A 19,115-nucleotide genomic window follows, 5' to 3' on the forward strand; every position below is an offset into this window, starting at 1 on the left:
TCACCGACTCGATGGACATGAGTTTGAGTGAACTCCGGGAATTGGTGATGGACAGGGAGGCCTGGCGTGCTGTGATTCATGGGGTCACAAAGAGTCGGACAGGACTGAGCGACTGAACTGAACTGATTGACTAGTAACTGTGCTGTCTGTAAAATCCCATGACTTAAGCATGTTGTTACTAGAAATTTGTACTTCTTGACTCCGTTCACCCCTGACATATAGCCCTTTTTAAATACTTGGATTTTTTAATTTAAGTTTTATGCTTACCACAGCTGTCGCTGTTGAGATTCACTCCACCCATGAAGAGAGTCACTCAGATACCTACAAAATGGAATGTACAAAAGGAGAAGCGATCAGTTCTTAGTTATGTCACTGGGGGTGTGGAAATTCATTTCTGTAAGATGGCAGATTATTTCTTAATACTTTGTTTTGTTGCAAGCAGTGTTTTAGAAATATTATATTAACCAAGTTGTTTTACGTTTGATTTCTTTTTCAGAGGTGGAACAATAATAAATTTTGGGTGCTATTTTTCGATGCAGGGTACAAATCCAGGTTTGTGTTCCTTTGGATGCATCCTGTTCCTGAGTGAACTCATAAGAACTCTTTTCTGACACGTATATGTCTTTTTAAACATAAGATGCCTTTTCTCTATTAAAACATGGAAATGCTCATGAATATTTTAGTATGACCTAGTACCCAGAATGTTAAGTAATAGAATCTCTCTGGGTTTTCATTGCCCTAGTTCAGATCCTTTAAAATGAGTGGACAAGATTCTGCACTCCTTTTGAGAGCTTATTTTGTATTTCAGTGGCACATAATGCAATCTTTTTTGTTTTATAACTACTTTATGGAGCTATAATTCACATATCATACAATTCACCCATTTAAAGTGTAAACTCCAATGATTTTTAGTATATCCACAGAGTCGTACAGTCGTCATAACAATTTTAGACTATTTTCATCGACCCGAAAGAAACCCTGTGCCCATTAACAGTCTTACCCCCATCCCTCAATTCTTCTTCCTCCCCTGCTCTAGACAACTACATGTCTACTTTTTGTCTCTGTAGATTTCCCTTGTTTTGAACATTTTCTATAAGTAGAATCATACAGTATGTGGCCTTTTGTGTCTTTTATTAAGCGCAGTGTATGGAAGGTTTATCTCTGCTGCAGCATGTGTAAGTACTTCATTCTTTTTCTAATAGTTGAAAAATACTCTGTTCCATTGTTTATCCATTCATCAGTTGATGGGCACTTGGGTGGTTCTCCTTTTTGGCTATTATGAATAATGCTTCTGTGAACATTTGTGTCCAGGTTTCTGTATGGACATATGTTTTCCTTTCTCTTGGGAATTACTGGGTCATATTGGTTACTCTGTGTTTAACTGTTAGAGGAACTGCCAGATTTTTCCAAAGCAGTTGCATTTTACAATCCCACCCGCAGTGTATAAAGGTTTCGGTTTCTCTGCATCTTTGCCAACACTTGTTATCCCCTGACTGTCTGATACTAGGAGTCCTAGTGGGTGTGAAGTGGTGTCTCATTGTGGGTTTGATTTACATTTCCCTCTTGTCCTTTGGGATCCTCCATGAAACCTTCCTTAGTCCTCGCAGGCAGACACTGTCCCTGTCCTCATGCTCGGACGTTCATCACTCCTGTCTGCTACAAGGACTGTACCTGAACTTGAGCTCACTGTCTGAAAGGCGCCTTCCTATAGAAGGCAGAATGTGAGAGAGAAATGGACATGGAAGGCAGATCGAGATTCGTTTGCTCACAGCGTGGTCTCTAGTGCTGAATGATTATTTTTATTGAAGTTAACTGGAAAGATCCTGAGGTCAGTGGGTTTGTTTCTCTGGTTATTATTTATACCTTTGTTGCCTCTGTTAAAATAACACAAGTACAGAGGTAATTCCCCTCTGCCTTTCTGGCACCCGAGTCCAGCTTTTACCAAAAAATCGCTCAGATGTAAACTGAGTGTTTGAAACATTTTCCTAAGGGCAGAGTATTCTCATCCAGGCTCTTTCCCCCTAATAAACAGTGATGACTGGCTCACAGCCTTCTCAGCAGGGCAGATGGCCAGGGAACACATTTGGTTGGTATGATTTAGCCACACCAAGTGCAAGCAGACCTACCCTGATGGTGTTGAGTCAGTCAGTCAGTGCTGGAACTGCTCGTGTGCACCCCTGATGGTGTGTGTAAATTGAGTCTTAAAGGTGCATACTGCCTTCCTTTTCACTTGCTCTTGCTTCTCTCAGAGCATCCGATTAACACTTTAATTAAAAATACTCCATTTAGGATCTTCCTAAGAATTAGAAAAAAACCAGGTGTCCATTTGAGGTTATGTTTTCTTTTTTGTGTGGTCACTGAAGTGATTGGAGTGGAGTGAGGTAAATTTCCAGGACTTCCTTGGTGGTCCAGTGGTTAAGAATCTGCCTTGCAGTGCAGGGGTCATGGGTTTGATCCCTGGCTGGGAAGCTATTAATTAATAAGATCCCACATGCCGAGGGGCAACTAAGCCGAGGTGCCTCGACTACTGAGCCTGTGCCCCACAGCTAGAGAGTCCGGAGTGGATCACTCATGACACAGCAGACATCCTGTGTGCTGCAACTAAGACCCGATGCAGCCGAATAAATAAATAAATAAATGCTTCAAACAATAATAGTAATAATAAATCTCAAATTTGGTCTTTGTCTCATCAGGCTCAATGAGCTATCTGTTCTTACATTGTTTCTTGCTCTGAGAGTTTTGTCTTCAGAGAAATTGAAGCACCGAAGAATGCAGACCTTCAGCGCCAGACTGAGGGGGTTTCACACTCTACTCCTGTTTTTAATAGCTGCGATTTTGTCAATTACCTGACCTCCCTGAGCCTTAGTTTCCTCTTCTGTGATACGGAGATACTAAGGGTACCTTGCTAGGTTTTGAGTAGACTCCGAATAAATTTGTGTTCCCTCTGTCTTCACTCTTAAATGTCTATTAATGAATGGAATTGGGGAGAACCAACGAGAGGAAGTTTAATACATTTTATTTTTGATGTTAAGCTATTAGTGTATGGATTCTCACTGCTACCTATGCATTTTAGACTTCATATCAAACTTGAATCACTGTAGGGGAAAAAGTTTAATTTTAGGATAGGAAGGTAGTGTTAAAAATGAGACAGTTTTTGGCCATCGATCTGAATTGGAACTGTCTATTCAGACGAGCTTCTCTTATGCAGGCCTTAGGCTTGTATTCGGTCTGTGCATTTTAAGGAAAAAGGTTTAGCTACTGGCAAAAAGGTGGACCTTTCTAGGATTTGGAAGGAAATTGCGCTGCAGTGTGTGAGATGTTCACAGGATGGAGTACTGTGTGAGTGGCAGTGTTGTGATCAAGTGTAATGTTCTGTGTGGGAATAGAGCCTCCGTTGTCTCATGGGATGTTAAATTAGGCCTGTCATTTGAATCTTACATTAATGACAAAAATCGTTCCTCCGGTTTGCCATAGTCAAGAGAAATCAAATTAATGCGGAGGTTGGGGTGAAGGTGTACTCTCAGTGGGAGTAGAAACGCTTGTGATTTGCATGACTGAAGGTGGGAATTTCACAATACATATTTTTCCCCTTTGGTCATGCAGTTATCTACATTTTAAAAAATTATGAATAATGGATCACATTTTTAGCACTGGTATAGGTCACTGTCCTTTGACGAATGTATCATTTTAGTGGGTTTGGGAGATTATTTCTCAGGCCGAGGTCCTCAACTTGATACCCATGAGGTTCAGCTTGGTCAGTCCAGCTGCCTGGGCTCCAGCTCCCTGGTGACTCTGAATCACAGCTCGAGCAGAAAGAACCCCGCTGGCTTGTTCCTCATCTGACGACCAGGGGACTGTGATCACAGGTGCTTGAGAGACTTCCCAAGATCAGGAACTTGACTGTCCCTCCGTTCCGCCTTTCATGGATGGCATAAGTTCATTTTTGTAATTGGTGGTGTGGATTTATACTATATTGTGGATTTTTTTTTTTTACAGTGTGAACCCTGATGGGCTTTCCTTAATTTTTAGTCCTTGACACAATGCAGCAATTCCCTCTTAAGCCTCCACCATGGTCTTTTGCCAAATTTACACACTGAGCCCACTCACTGTCATTCGCTTCAGTTCATCATCCAGATTAGTAGTTAGCAACCAATTTCTTTTTTCCGCTTCTCATCTTCAGATTGTACATGTATTAAACTAGGAAACTTGGTCCAGATTTTCAGGGTTTCTTTTTAGATGTAGTTTGGGGAAACTTGAAAATACATGGACTCTCGGATAAGCTTTTGGTAGACGTCCTAGTTTTCATGTAAAGCTCCTTGACAGTGTTTTATTGACCCCTTTTTGTGTTCTCAATCTTGTAATCTGGCCATTATAGTATTTAGTTATGATAAGGATTTATCTTGGGTGTTTCAGAGACCAATTAATATTGCAAAGGTCAGCCCCATTAGGCCATCCATACATGAAAAGGCTCATTTTGACAGGAACAAGATCTGCTGGGCACTGGAACTACAGACAGGTGTAATGAAAACCCCGTAGGGTTGGCCGAAGTTGCTCATTGCTTCCCAGTGTGGTCGTTGTGTCTCTGGGGAACCAAGATGGCCCGGGAGCCTGGCAGGTGGCCATTTGGTGGAAGAGCCTTTTTTGCCCCATTATGAACTCATAGCATGTCCCCACGTTCTGACAGTCTGTGACAGGTCTTCATCCTGTGTGAACAAAGCCGTAGTTTTTTCAGTTTTGTAAACGGCCGTAAACACACATGGGAAAGGAAGTGTTGGAAGAGTGAAGCCTTTGGGGGTGTATTTTCCACTCTTGACATTATCAGGGTTCTTGACAAAATTCACAGGCTCCCCCTCTGTAGGACGAATGTTTACTCACCACTATTTGCTTACTTCACATGAAAGATACTTAAATTCCTTTTCATAATGGTCAAGCATTCTTTTCTAGTTAAAGACTCTAATTCCTTTCATTCTTAGGAACTTAAAGAATTGAGGCCGATTTATTAATATAAGAACTCAAGCGCTTCCTGAGCGGTGACTGAGAAACACATGTAAACTTGAGCTATCATCTCCGTTAAGCGGAAGGATTTATTAGGAGACTAGTCACTTTACAAGCTAGATGGTAAATTAATTTTGTGGTTAGTAGTGTCTTTAGTTTAACATTGTCATCTAGTTTTTCTTGGCAAGCAGGCGAGAGGCCAGAGCCAACAAGTGTTGGCCATAGCTCTTTGGGGTGATACTTAATAAGATGCGTGTTGTCTGTTTTAGAAATAAAGTAACTGTCCCCTTAGGCTCCCTGTCTTTTCTTTGAGCCACTGTTGCTTTACAGTGTTACAGAGGAAAAGGGAAACTGGAAGTTTGTTTGTTTATTTTAACCCTGAGATGTCCTTGATCTTATGCAGTATAGAGCTATCTTGCATGCCCTGGGCTGAATTTCAAGTGGAACAAGTGATATGTCTTACCTGCAAAGGATAGTTGTGAGTCACGTGGTTCCCTGACCCTGAACAGTTGAGAGCCCAGCTGCAGTTTCTGTTCTGGAGGCAGCGTGTCCATTCAGTCCCCAACCCAGGACTGGGCTGCGTTCCCAAGTCTAACTCAGTTATTTGGAACTGAGAAGTCATTTATTTGGTATAGATTCAGTGTTAGAGCGGTGGGTTAAGTTCCCAACCTAGACTGAAGAAATCTGTTTAAGTCACAGCACAACTTTTTAAACTGTTAGTGATGATAGCTGAATTCCCGGTCTTGGGAGCTGGGAGTCAAGTAAGGAAGGAACCCAGCTCTCCCCAGTGCCCCGCCCATGCCTGTCTGTACAGGGACATCCCGCAGCCTCAGGCCACAGCAGCCCTTCAAGTTCAGCTTCCTTCTCTCTTGACTTGAAGCTTCCACTCCCCTGTTCAACTGATCTCCTTTAAATAGTAGTCGCAAAGCAGGTGATTCAAATGCGCTTCTACTAACTAATGTGCTTCTGGAGGGCCACGGTTCCTTCCTACTAGACTACCACTGTTACCCAGCGCTAGAACAACTATGGCCTTAATTGTCTTAGCTTATAAGCTCATGTCTCTTGCCCCTCTTAGAGATACAGTATTATTATCTTTACAAAGGAGATTTCTTACTGATAAACATCATCTCTGTGAAATGTTGGCCTGTAGTCAGTGTAACAGAGTTTCAAGGGAAAGGTTGAGGGAATTTGAGCGGGCTCAGGCAGAGCCCATGTACGAGGCAGCCCTGGTTCCTGGAATTGGGAAGAAGCCTTGTCTGCTTTAGAAAGGTTCCTTCTGGAGAGCAGATGATGACATATTCTCCCACATCCAAAAGACCTGGGAGGTCGCGGATGGGCTGTGTCTGGAGGGGGAGGGGAATATGGTCAGTAGGACAGAAGGTAACATTGATGACATTGGTGTCTATGCCTCTGCTGAAGTCCCCAAGGGCTTTGATTACTGAAAGCACAGTAATCACTGGTGTTGATATTGTCTTGAACCATCACTTGCAGAAAACCAGCTTCACAAAAAAAGCCTACAGAAAGTACATCAAAGATGGTATAAAGTCAATCAAAGGGAAACTTGAAGAACAGAGACCAGAAAGAGTAGAACATTTTATGATAGGGACTGCAGAACAAATCAGGCACATCCTTGCTAATTTAAAAAACTATCAGTTCTTTATTGATGAAAACATGAATCCAGATGGCAGGGTTGCTCTGCTGGACTACCGTGAGCATGGTGTGACCTTGTATATGATTTTCTTTAGGGATGGTTTAGAGATGGAATATGTTAACACAGTTGGCAGTTACTTTGGGTCTGTCACCTGTCGTCATAACTGACTGGCTGCTGCTTTTCATCCACGCAGCACCAGGGCTTAGACAAATGGGACTGATGTCATCTCGAGCTCTTCATTTGTTCTGAACAGTGATTTATTTGGCACAAAGGCATTGTTTTTAAGAAAACATGTCATGTACGTTGTCTAAAAATAAAATGCATTTAAATTCAAGAAAAAGAAAAGTTCCTCATTGAGAACAGTGAATCTGCTCAGCTTTTTTTCAAAACACTCATGATCCATTTTTTTTTCCCCCTCTTTTCATTTGGGAACCGAGGCTTGAAAGGGTTTTAAGTTTTCGCAGTGACTTGGTTTCTGGAATCTTGGAGCAGTGGTGGATCGAGGCAGGGTAAAGGCTATAAGTTGGGGTGACTTGTGCTGACCAGAGCTGTGTGCTCGTCTCCACCAGTATTTCTAATCCTTCATAAACTCTTATCACAAAGCCCCTTCTTTCCTCAAACAAAGGGAAATAATTGATCTTTCCTTTTCGTTATTACCTCTTTAAAGGGTTTGGATTGTCCGGTTTTTAAGAACATCTTCAACATTTTGTGAAATTAAGTATAATGAGGATTAGGGACTTGATTTTTCTGGTGCAGGTAGAAAAGACTTCTTCACAAAGTGTTAATGGCAGTCTTAATGTTTTGATTTACTTTTAAAATGTGTAATAGTTGTAAAAATACATTACAAGCTTCCTTTAGCTCCCACGTATACAATTGTTGATGCTGAATTCTCTGTGTGGGGCCTGAGCCGTGTGGGGGTTGAAAGGACAGGGCGGTGGAGAGTCAGTGTCTCTGGGACACTGGGTTGAGGCCCTGCCCTCGGGTTTACGAAATAGCACTGGGCTGACTCAGGGCAGGTGTAACAGGGGAAGAGTAATATCTGACGGATAAGGCAGATGACCCAGATTGTCCAAGGTCATGAGAACAGAATACACGTTTATACAGTGCATTTGAGTAAAATGGAAGTATGGTTTAGCCATGGAGTTATAAAGGTAGATGGAAATGTAATTTATGGGTGTCACTAACGTACTGATTTCAGTGCTAATACTAATTACATTTTGAGCTAAACGAGTAGAAGGTTTAAAACAAGTGTGGAATTATTATTTTCCCGTTTGTGAAAGTGAACACTATATGCCATTTTCCTCGAAGGCAGGGAAGTCTCACGTTGTTTGTGCCATCATTTCCCAGTCCGCTGCTGTGTGCCCGGCATACAGTAGATGTTCAGTAAATGCTAGTCAAATAATTGAATTTCAGTTTTGCATGTTATCCTTGGGCTAGGGATTGTTAGTCTTCCTATTTTGCTAGAAGATGAAAGGAATAGAGGTAATTTTCTGTGGTGTAGGACTGCTGATTGTAAACATTTGCTGGTTAAATTATCTTATGATAAGCTAGTCATCATTTTCATTTCAATAAAGTTGTTAGCATATATATATATATATATATATATATATATATATATACACACACATTTACTTACTGAAACATGTTTTATCTGTGAAGCAAATTTTGGAGTTCTAGTTATTTAAAGCATAAATTCTGATGAACTAATTTATTGAGTAAATTGAAAGTACTGGTAGCATGGAGTTCTTAGGGCTTTGATTTGTGGTTTGGTTAGCAACTTTGGGGCTTCCCAGGTGGCACTAGTGGTAAATAAAGAACGTGCCTGCCAGTGCAGGAGACACAAGAGCTCCAGGTTTGATCCCTGGGTGGGGAAGATCTCCTGGAGTAAGAAATGGCACCCCACTCCAGTATTCTTGCAACTCTGACTTTAGAAAGAATCTGAAGAAACATCCTAGTGGAAGTGTGCCTTCGGCTGGAGAGTTTTTGTCAAAACAGGTATAGGAAGAAACCTGATCTGTGAGGCTTTATAGTTAAGGTAGCCCTCGAAAAAATGGAGTTTCCCTTTCTTGTCTTTCTCCTTCTGTCCAGTTTCCTGTCCTTTAATGTACTCGCTATAAAGTGCCCATAGTAGACACTGCAGGGCCCCCAGGCCAGCCCTGGGGAGTCACAGGGCAGGTCTCAGCTCATTTCAGTGGCTCCTGGATCTCCAAGAATTTAATGTGCTTGGGTTCATTTCACTTGAAAAATTGACAGGAACCAAGTACATTAAGGTAGGGTGAATTGGGCACCCTTCCATCTGTTGAATCATTTAGTTCATTTGTGCAGTATTAAAATTTGAAAATCTGTAGGCTTTGGTTTATATCCTGTTATAACATGTGATTACAAAAAAAGAATCATTTTGTAGCTGCATTTTTGTGTGTGTTATTTTTGGCCATTTTTAGAGGTTCCTGCAAACTATTCATGTAAGTTTGTTATAAATGTAGTTTTTTAGACAAGTACTGTTAGGGGGTGGGACACCTCTGATCTTTCTGCTGACCTTCTACTCAAAATGCGTAAAGGATTCTTCCTGCTTTCATTTGAGGCATTTGAAAATTCTTTTAGTTACTATTATGTAGTCCAATTAATTTAACATAAAGGATTAAGGGCTATGATTTTCTTTTCAAATCTTTATCCGGTTTGGAGGAAATTGGATTTGGAATGGATAAGGTTACAGTTTTACCAGCTAAGGCTGGTAAAAGCTTCTAGTAATAGAGAATTCATTCCCAAAATACTTAGCCCAAATGAAAGCTCATTTTGCTTCTGAAAGTGATCTTTGTTTGTCTCTACTTCCCCAGAGGTATTTTCATTTTATTAGTAAAAGTAGATGTGTACCATTTCCCACTTAAAAGAACTGAGACCTTCTAAAGGTATTGAGTGGTGGCAAAGTATTTGTTTGATAGTAATTACATTTTCCCTAGTGATGTTACATTTTTACAGTTTCTTGGTTGTAGACACTGATATTCTGAGTTTTTTGTGTTTCCCCCCTTTAGAAGAGAGGTGTGCTGATGAGGAAGTAGTTTGTAATTTTACCAAAAAGGATTAGACAAAATGATCTGTCCAAAGGTGCAGTAAGACTTCAAGAGGTACAGGCATGCTCACACTCAGTTGTGTCTGATTCTTTGCGACCGCATGGGCCATAGCCCACCAGGCTCCTCTGACCATGGGAATTTCCAGGCAAGGATACTAGAGTGGGTTGCCATTTCCTTATTGCACTTCACAGATACTTTTTTTTTTCACAAAAGGGAAGGTTTGTGGAAGCCTTGCATCCAGCAAGTCTGTCAGCACCATTGTTTTCCAACAGTGTTTGCCCACTTCACATCTGTGTTCACATTTTGGTAATTCTTGCAATATTTCAAACTTCTTCATTCATTGTTATATTTGGTATGGTGCTCTGTGATCAGTGATCTTTGATGTTCCTATTGTAGTTGTTTTGAAGCATCACGAACCGTGCCCGTGTAAGATGGTGAACTTAATAAAGGGTTTTTCTAACTGCTCCACTACCTGGCTGCTCCCTTGTCCCTCTCTCCTTGAGCCTCCCTATTCCCTGAGACACAGCAGTGTTGAAATTAGGCCAGTTAATAACCTTGCAGTGGCTTCTAAGTGTTCATGTGAAAGGAAGAGTGTTAGGTCTCTCACTTTAAATCAAAAGTTAGAAATAATTAAGCTCAGTGAGGGAGGCTAACAGACTTCTTGGGCCAGTTAGTCAAGTTGTGAATGCAAAGGAAAAGTTCCTGAAGGTCAGTGGTGAGCCTGGAATGATAAGAAAGCAAAGCAGTCTTGTTGCTGATATGGAGACAGTTTTGGTGGTATGGAGAGAATACCAGACCATCCACAGCATTCCCTTAAGCCAAAGCCTAATCTTGAGCAAGGCCCTAACTCTCTTCAGGTCTGTGAAGGCTTGAAGTGAAGAAACTGCAGGAGAAAAATTTGAAGCTCGCAGAGGTTTCTACATGAAGTTTAAGGAAGGAAACTGTCACTGTAACATCAGAGTGCAAGGTGAGGAACCAAGTGCTGATGTAGAAGCTGGAGCAAGTTATCCCGAAGATCTCACTCAGATTCTTAACGAGGTGACTACACTAGACAACAGATTTTCAACATAGATGAAGTAATCTTCTAATGAAAGAAGATGCCACCTAGGACTTTCATAGCAAGAGAGGAGAAGTCAGTGCCTAGCTTCAAAGGACAGGCTGACTCTCAGTGGCTAATGCAGCTCGTGACCTAAGGGAAGACAGTGTTGTTTTCCATCCTGAATATCCTAGGGCCCTTAGGAGTCACACTAATCTACTCCGCCTGTGCTCTATAAATGGAACAACAAAGCCTGGATGACAGCACATCTGTTTACAGCATGCTTTCCTGAATATTTTAAGCCTACTGTTGAGACCAACTGTGCAGAAAAATATTCTTTTCAAAATATTACTGCTTGTTGATGACATACTTGGTCACTCCAGAGCTCTGGTGGAGAGGTAGAATGAGGTGAATGTTGTTTTCATGCCTGGCAACACAGCTTCAGCTCTGTAGCCCATGGATCAAGGAGTAGTTTCAACTTTCAAATCTTAATATTGAAGACATACGTTTTTGTAAGGCTATAGCTGCCATAGATGGTGAGTCCTCTGATGGATTGTGGCAAAGTCAATTGAGAACTTTCTGTAAAGGACTCACCATTCTAGATGCCACTTAGATCATTCATGCTTCATGGGAAGAGGTCAGAATATCAACATTAACAAGAGTTTGGAAGAAGGTAAGTCCAGTTATCATGTATGACTTCAGTGGAGGAAGTAACTGCAGATGTGATGGAAGTAGCAAGAGAGCTAGAACTGGAGCCTCGAGACGGGCCTGGATTGCTGCCGTCTCATGATCAGACTCAGACAGATGAAGAGGGGCTTCTCACAGGGGAGCAAAGAAAATGGTTTCTTGAGGTGGATTCTGTTCCTGGTAAAGATGTGAAGATTGTTGATATGACAGCAAAGGTTTTATTTAGAATATTACATAAATTTAGATGATAAGGCAGCAGGTGGGTTTGAGAGGATTGATCCCAGTTTTGAAAAAAGTTCTATTGTGGGTAAGATGCTATCAAACAGCTTTGCGTGCCACAGAGAAATCTTTTGTGAAAGGAAGAATCAATTGATGTGGCAGACTGTTGTCTTAAGAAATTGCCACAGCCACCCAGCCTTTCACAAGTACCACCCTGATCTGTCAGCCATCAACCAAAAAAGATTATCACTCACTGAAGGCTCAGATGATAGCTGGTTTTTCAGAAAAGCAATTAGGTATTTTTAAATAAAGATGTATACATTGTTTTCAGACATTATGCTATTGTGCACTTAATAGACTGTGTGCACACTAAGCCGCTTCAGTCGCGTCTGACTCTGTGCCCCTGTGGACTGTAGCCTGCCAGGCTCCTTTGTCCTACGGATAACACGATCGGAACTTATATATGCACTGCGAAACCCGAAAATTCTTATGACTCACTTTACTTTGAGATGTGCTTTGTTGCAGTGGTTTGAAACTGAACCTGCATTATCTTTAAGCTGTGTACACCTGTGCACTTTCCTGTCTCTATAAAATGGCTGACCATTCTGGAAACAGGGAGATTTTATTTTAAACAGTGTTAGTTTTGTTTTCAAATAGCTTGTTCAGTATGTTTACCTTCAAGCTCTGGGGCACCTCTGTGGTCAAACTACCTTAATTTTAAAGCCACAGATTGTTACTAATCTGGAAAGTCACAGTAAGTAATTTAAATATTTTCACCTAGTTTTTGCTATTTTCAGATACCCTGCTTGTAAAGAGAAGGCTCTTGGGAACTCTTCCTAAAAAGGTGGTTCTTCACCCTGAATCGACTCCCTGCCCCATGTACTTTGTGTCCCAGCAGGACAGGGATTTTGGTGTGAATGTTCGATTGCAGTGTCTCCTCCTGGAGACTGTCAGCTCCGTAAGAGCCTGGCTTCTCTTCTTAGCATCATGCCAGGCACATGGTCAGAGCTCAGTAAATTCACTCAGTTGGTGAATAAATGCATGACGAATGACTGGGATTAAAGACCTCTTCAGCATTCTGGCTCAGAGGTTAAAGCGTCTGTCTGCAATGTCGGAGAACCTGGGTTCGATCCCTGGGTCGGGAAGATCCCCTGGAGAAGGAAATGGCAACCCACTCCAGTATTCTTGCCTGGAGAATCCTGTGGACAGAGGAGCCTGGAGGGCTACAGTCCACGGGGTCTCAAAGGGTCGGACACGACTGAGTGACTTCACTTCACTTTCAGCATTCACAGTCGAGCATGTGTGTTATGAGTATAACCCTAGGGGTGCTGGTTAACTCCATTCTCCTTGAATTGTGCGTGTTTTATGGGGGCGTGTAGATTGCATCCCAGTGAAAGAAACGTTCCGTATTGACTTGTAGGCTTTAGATTAATACATTTAATAATAATTGTATTAATAATAGCACCCTAGAAATAATTTATTTTAGTTCTCCCACTTTTAGATGAAGAAAACCAACCATAGGACTGAATTGATTTAGTGGTTAGGTGACTGTGTCAGGATAAGTTTATCTTGCATCCAGGCCAAAGTTATTCCTACTCTACCTCCCTTGAAACAGGGTCAAGAGTATGTTTATTTGATCACTGCTTGCCTAGGGTATATGGTATTAAAAAGGGAAGATGGCAGTTCTTCAGTTGAAGGAGCTTAGTGTTTTTTTTTTGACATTGCTACTTTTTCCTATGGCTAGCCTTATGAGGGTCTTCATAAAAATGCCTTTAACAACCCACAGAAAGATCTGGGAGACCAGTAATTTCATTTCCTGCTCTAAGTATATTGCTGAAGAATTATTAAAATTTTATTCCAAGAGAAACTCCATCTCAGTAGTGGAAACAGACTTAGCAAGTTTGAACAGTCATATACAATGTGCTTTCCCCCAGCTGTTGATAAGAAAAGTAGGTCATCAGTATAGAAAGAGCATTTCGAAACACATTCGTCATTAATTTTTAAGTGAGTGCTGGGCCAGTCATGTCGGTAAAGGTTCTGCAATTGGGATGAGCACTCTTGGGATTAATTTGGCTCTTTGAAGAGGGAGGCAGAACCAATCTTCCGAGCCTGGTCTCCTGTGGGGCACTTTAGGGAGATGCTTCAGCTCAAAGGATTTTATTCAGTTCCATCGTATTGTCTGGACAGGTGGCGCCTGTCTCTTCGATGGGGGATTCTTCAGTGATCCTTTCTTAAAGCTCAAGGGAAGCATAGTGTGGGTGTGCTTATAATGATGATGGTGATAGCAAAAAACTGGGAGATACAAGGGATTGTAAACATGTCATCCTTATATGTTATCTTGGGGGAAAATCTGCCCTTCCTTTGATAATGTAATAAAAAAAAATTCTGTCATTGAAGAGCTAGAGATGACCCTTGCAACCTTTTAAAAGTTCTCGTTTTAGTAACTAAAATTCATGGCATGTCATTCTTCTTCATTTTAAAGGAGTTCCAGCACAGACCTCTTTGGTTGATGAAGGGTCTGTCTTTAAGACAAGCGTGCGAGAGCCGAAGTGGGATTTTGAGTTTTTGTATTTAGGATCTTTTTCTGTTTCTCTTTTGCTGTTCACGTCATGTTCATTTCTTTTTTAAAAAATACAGCCTTATTGAGTGTGTTGACAGTTAATTGTAAGATGTCTGAATGAAGTCTACCTCGTGTTGATTTGGTGCAGGTAGATAGCTTGTTTGGTCTCTTGTCACTGCATTTTTTGCTGTCACTCTGAGCTGCACATCCTACTCTGTGTCATCGGGGAGCGCCTATACTGATTTCATTTTAGAAACTCTTGTAACCAGTTCCTAAAATGAGTACAAAGTTATAAACTGTAAAAGTAGGAGTTATTTTCTTCAGTTCAGTTCAGTTCAGTCGCTGAGTTATGCCCGACTCTTTGCGACCCCATGAACCACAGCACGCCAGGCCTCCCTGTCCATCACCAACTCCCGGAGTTCACTCAAACTCATGTCCATCGAGTTGGTGATACCATCCAGCCATCTCATTCTCTGTCGTCCCCGTCTCCTCCCACCCCCAATCCCTCCCAGCATCAGAGTTTTTTCCAGTAGTCAACTCGTCGCATGAAAGCTTTAAAAAGAGTAAACCTGTTCTTCATACCTCGCCTTTTAGAAAGTATTCTTTTTTTAAAAAAATAATTTATCTCATTTTTAACTGTGCTAGATCTTGGTTGCTGTGCAGGTTTTTCTTTAGTGGGGGTACGCGGGGGCTGCTCTCCAGTTGTGGCACATGGGCTTTTCACTGCGGTGGCTTCTCCTGTCATGGAGCACAGGCCCTTGGCTCATGGCTTCAGTCGTTGAGGCACTCGGACTTAGCCGCCCCAAGGCATGTGGGATCTTCCAGGATCAGGGATCGAACCCATGTCTCCTGCAACTGAGCAGCTCCCAGGGAAGCCCAGAAATTAATCTTGACATGGAGATCTCCAGCTTTTTATACATGCCCATCTCTTCTCTTGGACTGTTGAGCACGTAGTCCCTTGGCTTAGATCTAAGGGTTTTCAACTAGAAGCAAAGATTGGCTTCCTTCGCCACACCTAATGTGCTCTGTCCTTTGTCTCAGTGTATTTGAGTGCAAACAGCCAGCTTCTGTAGCTTATAACGTGGGAGCCAAGTGTCATTTCCTGTTTAAAAATGGCACCAGCAGGCCCAGGGGAACTGGGAACTGTGGAGGCACCGCATGAAGGAGTTCTGAGAGGCGTTGCTGGCTGACGTGGGAAACCCAAACTGTATGTGTGTGTGGAGTTTATCACTGAAAAAGTATGAAAGTTCAGGGGGTGAGAAACTGAACTGCCCTGTACTTTGTGGTTCGAGGTCATCCTGTCTCTCTCTGGAGTCCTTTATCTTTGGGCGAGTCACGCAGTGTCTCTGGACTAAAAATGAAGCGCCTGGAACTGATGACCCTTTTTACTCCAGGCTTCTTCTGTACGGCCTGGTCTGGATATTTCTTGGTAAATCTTACTTGCATTTCTTTGTATTTTCTTTCCAAGAAGCACTTAAAAACCAAATTGTTGTAGGATTCTTGGGTCAAAGCAAAGTGCACTTATTGTTGGTATGCCTCACTCGTGGCATTTTACCTAGAACCTGAGTTATAAGGGGCCGTCAGTGTTTGGAAAGCTATAATGAGTGGATTTTCACCCATTACTTTTGCCTTTTTTTTTTAAGCCTTTTGTTGAATCTGTTACAATATTGCCTCTGTTTTATGTTTTTTGGCAAATAGGCCTGTGGGGATCTTAGCTCTCTGACCAGAGATGGAACCCACACCTCATTCATTGGAAGGCAAAGTCCCAACCACTGGCCAGGGAAGCCCTGTCACCATTCCTGGTGTCGTGATGAATTAAACCAACATCAAGGCTGTTCCATAATTGCAGTCAGTTGTCTTAAGTGGTCAGCAGTTTTTCTAAAAAAAAAAAAAATTTCCAGCATCTCTGGAGTGCAAACTTTCACCCTTAGCTGCTGTGTGTAAGGAATGTCGTGTGTCTGTCTGACTTTCTGCTGTGCTTTATATAAAGCAGATTGTTGCATGTGGTCTTTTTTTTTTCCTTTGTAAAACAGCTTCTATTAAAGTAAGTAAATTAGGCGTATTTTTTTTGAGGCTCTCATATGTGGATCTGTTTATTAAGGGATTGGATGCAATAAAAGTAATTTGTTAGGTGAACTCTTCAAGTATCACTGGTGGATTTGGTTTAAGGAAATTAAAAAAAGCCGAGCCATCTCATATCCAGAAGTGATGAACCTTGAATTTTTGTATTTAATCAGAGTACCTCCCGTATTTGCTCTTGGTGTCTGCTGTCTTATGAATGTACATCCTACATAGGCTTGCGTAATACCTTTCCAACTTCTCACAAAGACTCTTTAACTGTTGGCGCTGCCATTTAAATAGTGGATTTGGGAACCCTTGTTTGCTGTCCTGCTTGCCACTTTCTATTAAATAACGTGTTTGATCTCTCCCACATCTAAAAGGGCCAGAAAAGTAGCAGCTCAGAGGGAACATGTCCTTTCCCTGTTGGGACACTCTGGAGTCTTCCTGTGGTTGCTGCTGCTCAGCCTCCTGAGCCCATGAGTGATCTGGACTCTGGAATGGTCTCAGCACATGTGCTGAGCAGGATTTTGCTGCTAGTAGGGGTTTTCCTGTATGTGTTCCTAGCAGGATGTGCTTCCTTTCATACACACCATAGAAGTGCATCTGCTGGAATCTTTAAACAGATAACTTCTCAATAAACAGGAAAATGTCAAAATTGTGGTCCCTTTTTTATGAGATTGATGGAAGCAGAGAGAATGGAGAAAAAAACGAAGTAACATTTACTCAGGTGTTTGAGTGTGTTTTATTTGGTGCCATTACAGTATTATAAACACCCTGTTTTGTCTACGTTTTCCCCTCTAAACACCTAACACATTTCTTTTATGGCCTTTGAAATAAATTTTCTCCGTTAACTTGACTAGGCATTACCGCAAGAAGCATGCCTTTACACTCTCGAAGAGGTCGATGATGATCAGCTGATTGTGATATGGAAGTTTTCTTCTGAGAATGATTTTTAGCAAACTTTGCTCTGATGCCTATAAAATAGGTCCTTAAAACATGGACCTTACTTTTCACAGTTTGTTCTTGGTTAAAATGTTTACCCAACATGTAAAGAAAGTTTTAATAATTTTTTGTTTCCTTAGCTGAACTGTTAAGTATTATGGTATTAATAGCTTGTAGGTTTTCTCTTTTTTTCAGAGTCTTTCTTTACACATCAGCTTTGTTTATTTCTTTCTGGCTGTGCTGGTCTTCATTGCTCCCCTTGGGCTTTCTCTAGTTGTAGGGAGTGGGGACACTTTTGGTGGCAGCTCCTGTGCTTCTCTTGTTGTGGCTTCTCTTGTTGCAGCTCCCAGGCTCTAGCACACTTGGGCTTCAGCAGTTGAGGCGCATGGGCTTAGTTGCCCCATAGCTTGTGGGGTCTTATCAGAGCAGGAATCAAAACCCGTGTCCCCAGCATTGACAGATGAATTCTTAACCACTGGGGACCGTCAGGGGAGCCCTAGATTTTCTTCATGAAGCAGAAAACAAGAACATATTATCTACTGATGAGAAATTTGTGCGGGCATGTAAATTGGTGTAATCACTATGGAAGATGGTATGGAGGTTCCTCAAAAAGGTAAAAATAGAACTACCATATGATCCAGCAATTCTGCTTCTGAGTATTTATCCAGAGGAAGCTAAATCATTATCTTGAAAAGATAGCTGTACCCCTGTGTTCATTGCAGTGTTATTTACAATAGCCAAGATAATGGAAACAACTCAGATGTCTGACAGATAAATGGATGAGAAAGTGTAGTATTGTGGAATATTATTCGGCCATTAAAAAGAAGGAAATTCTGCCATTTGTGACAAGATGGATGGATCTTGAGGGCATTATTCTAAGTGAAGTAAATCAGACAGAGAAAGACAAATACTGCTTATCACTTACATGCTGAATCTTAAAAAACGAAAGCCAACACAAAACCCAAACTCTCTAGGAAAATAGCACATTTGGTGGTTGCCAGAGGTGGTGGGTGAAATGGGTGAAGTGGTCTAAAGGTACGAACTTCTGGTGATAATATAAATAGTCCTAATATATAGCCTGTCGACTATAAACAGGATAAATGAATTAAAAAGAGGCTTGCCATGATGGCTACTAAACAGTCAAGACTTAACTTTTAATCTGCTTGCTTGGCTTTCAATATCACGTAGAAACTTGGGCAGAGGAGATGTGTCTGTGAGAGTGTTTTATAGTTGAACCTGTGCTCTCAGCCTATTCTCACAGTCTTTGTCTTTCAGAGATTCATCAGTTTTTATTATAATGAAAATCATTCTAGAACAGTCCCAGTCTTACTGGAAATTTGGGCAGAATGATCAATTGCTTATTATAAGCCCTTGGTTATGGTTCATAATTCCCAACATTTTGTGGAAATTAAAAAACACATTGCAAACAAAAACCACATTGCATTTTTTCCGTCTAAAATCAGTTTATTTTGAAATTTGTAAACATTTCTTTGATTTGCTTAATGATTACTACATTGTCTCCCTCTTTATTACCATGAGGATGCTTAATTACTGTGATCATTGGAAAGCAAAGGTCCTATGCAGTTCAAAGAACTTGTACTTGAAAGACTAATGGGCAGGCAACCTCTCCAAGGTTGAACTCTGATAAGACATTTGAAACTGAATGTATTCTATCCTTGGACTTTGTGTCTGTGTATTTGTTCAGGATTGGTTCATCTATTCTTTTTAATATAACTGAAAATTAAATTTGCTTATAAAATTCCTTCATTTGGGGGATGGTTTCATTGTGTAATTTGGGATACGATATTTAATAAAAGAGCACCTAAGTTTGATGGTATAACACTTTGGAAATTTATAGCTGAACGTTTTAAAAATTGGTGAAACATTAATATGGTT

General features: G+C 41.2%; 1 protein-coding gene and 1 pseudogene across 3 annotated transcripts in view; both read left to right on the top strand.

Annotated features, from left to right (window-relative positions):
• The window catches only part of CORO1C (coronin 1C), a 94,767-nt gene that overhangs the window by 21,519 nt on the left and 54,133 nt on the right, over positions 1 to 19,115 (top strand). The gene's annotated exons all lie outside the window — the stretch shown is intronic.
• LOC148774906 (translationally-controlled tumor protein-like) lies at positions 18 to 8,124 on the top strand (annotated as a pseudogene).

Source organism: Moschus berezovskii, chromosome 19 (assembly GCF_049115385.1).
Source record: "Moschus berezovskii isolate FMDL1 chromosome 19, NW_MosBer_1.0, whole genome shotgun sequence".
NCBI classification, from domain to species: Eukaryota; Metazoa; Chordata; class Mammalia; order Artiodactyla; family Moschidae; genus Moschus; species Moschus berezovskii.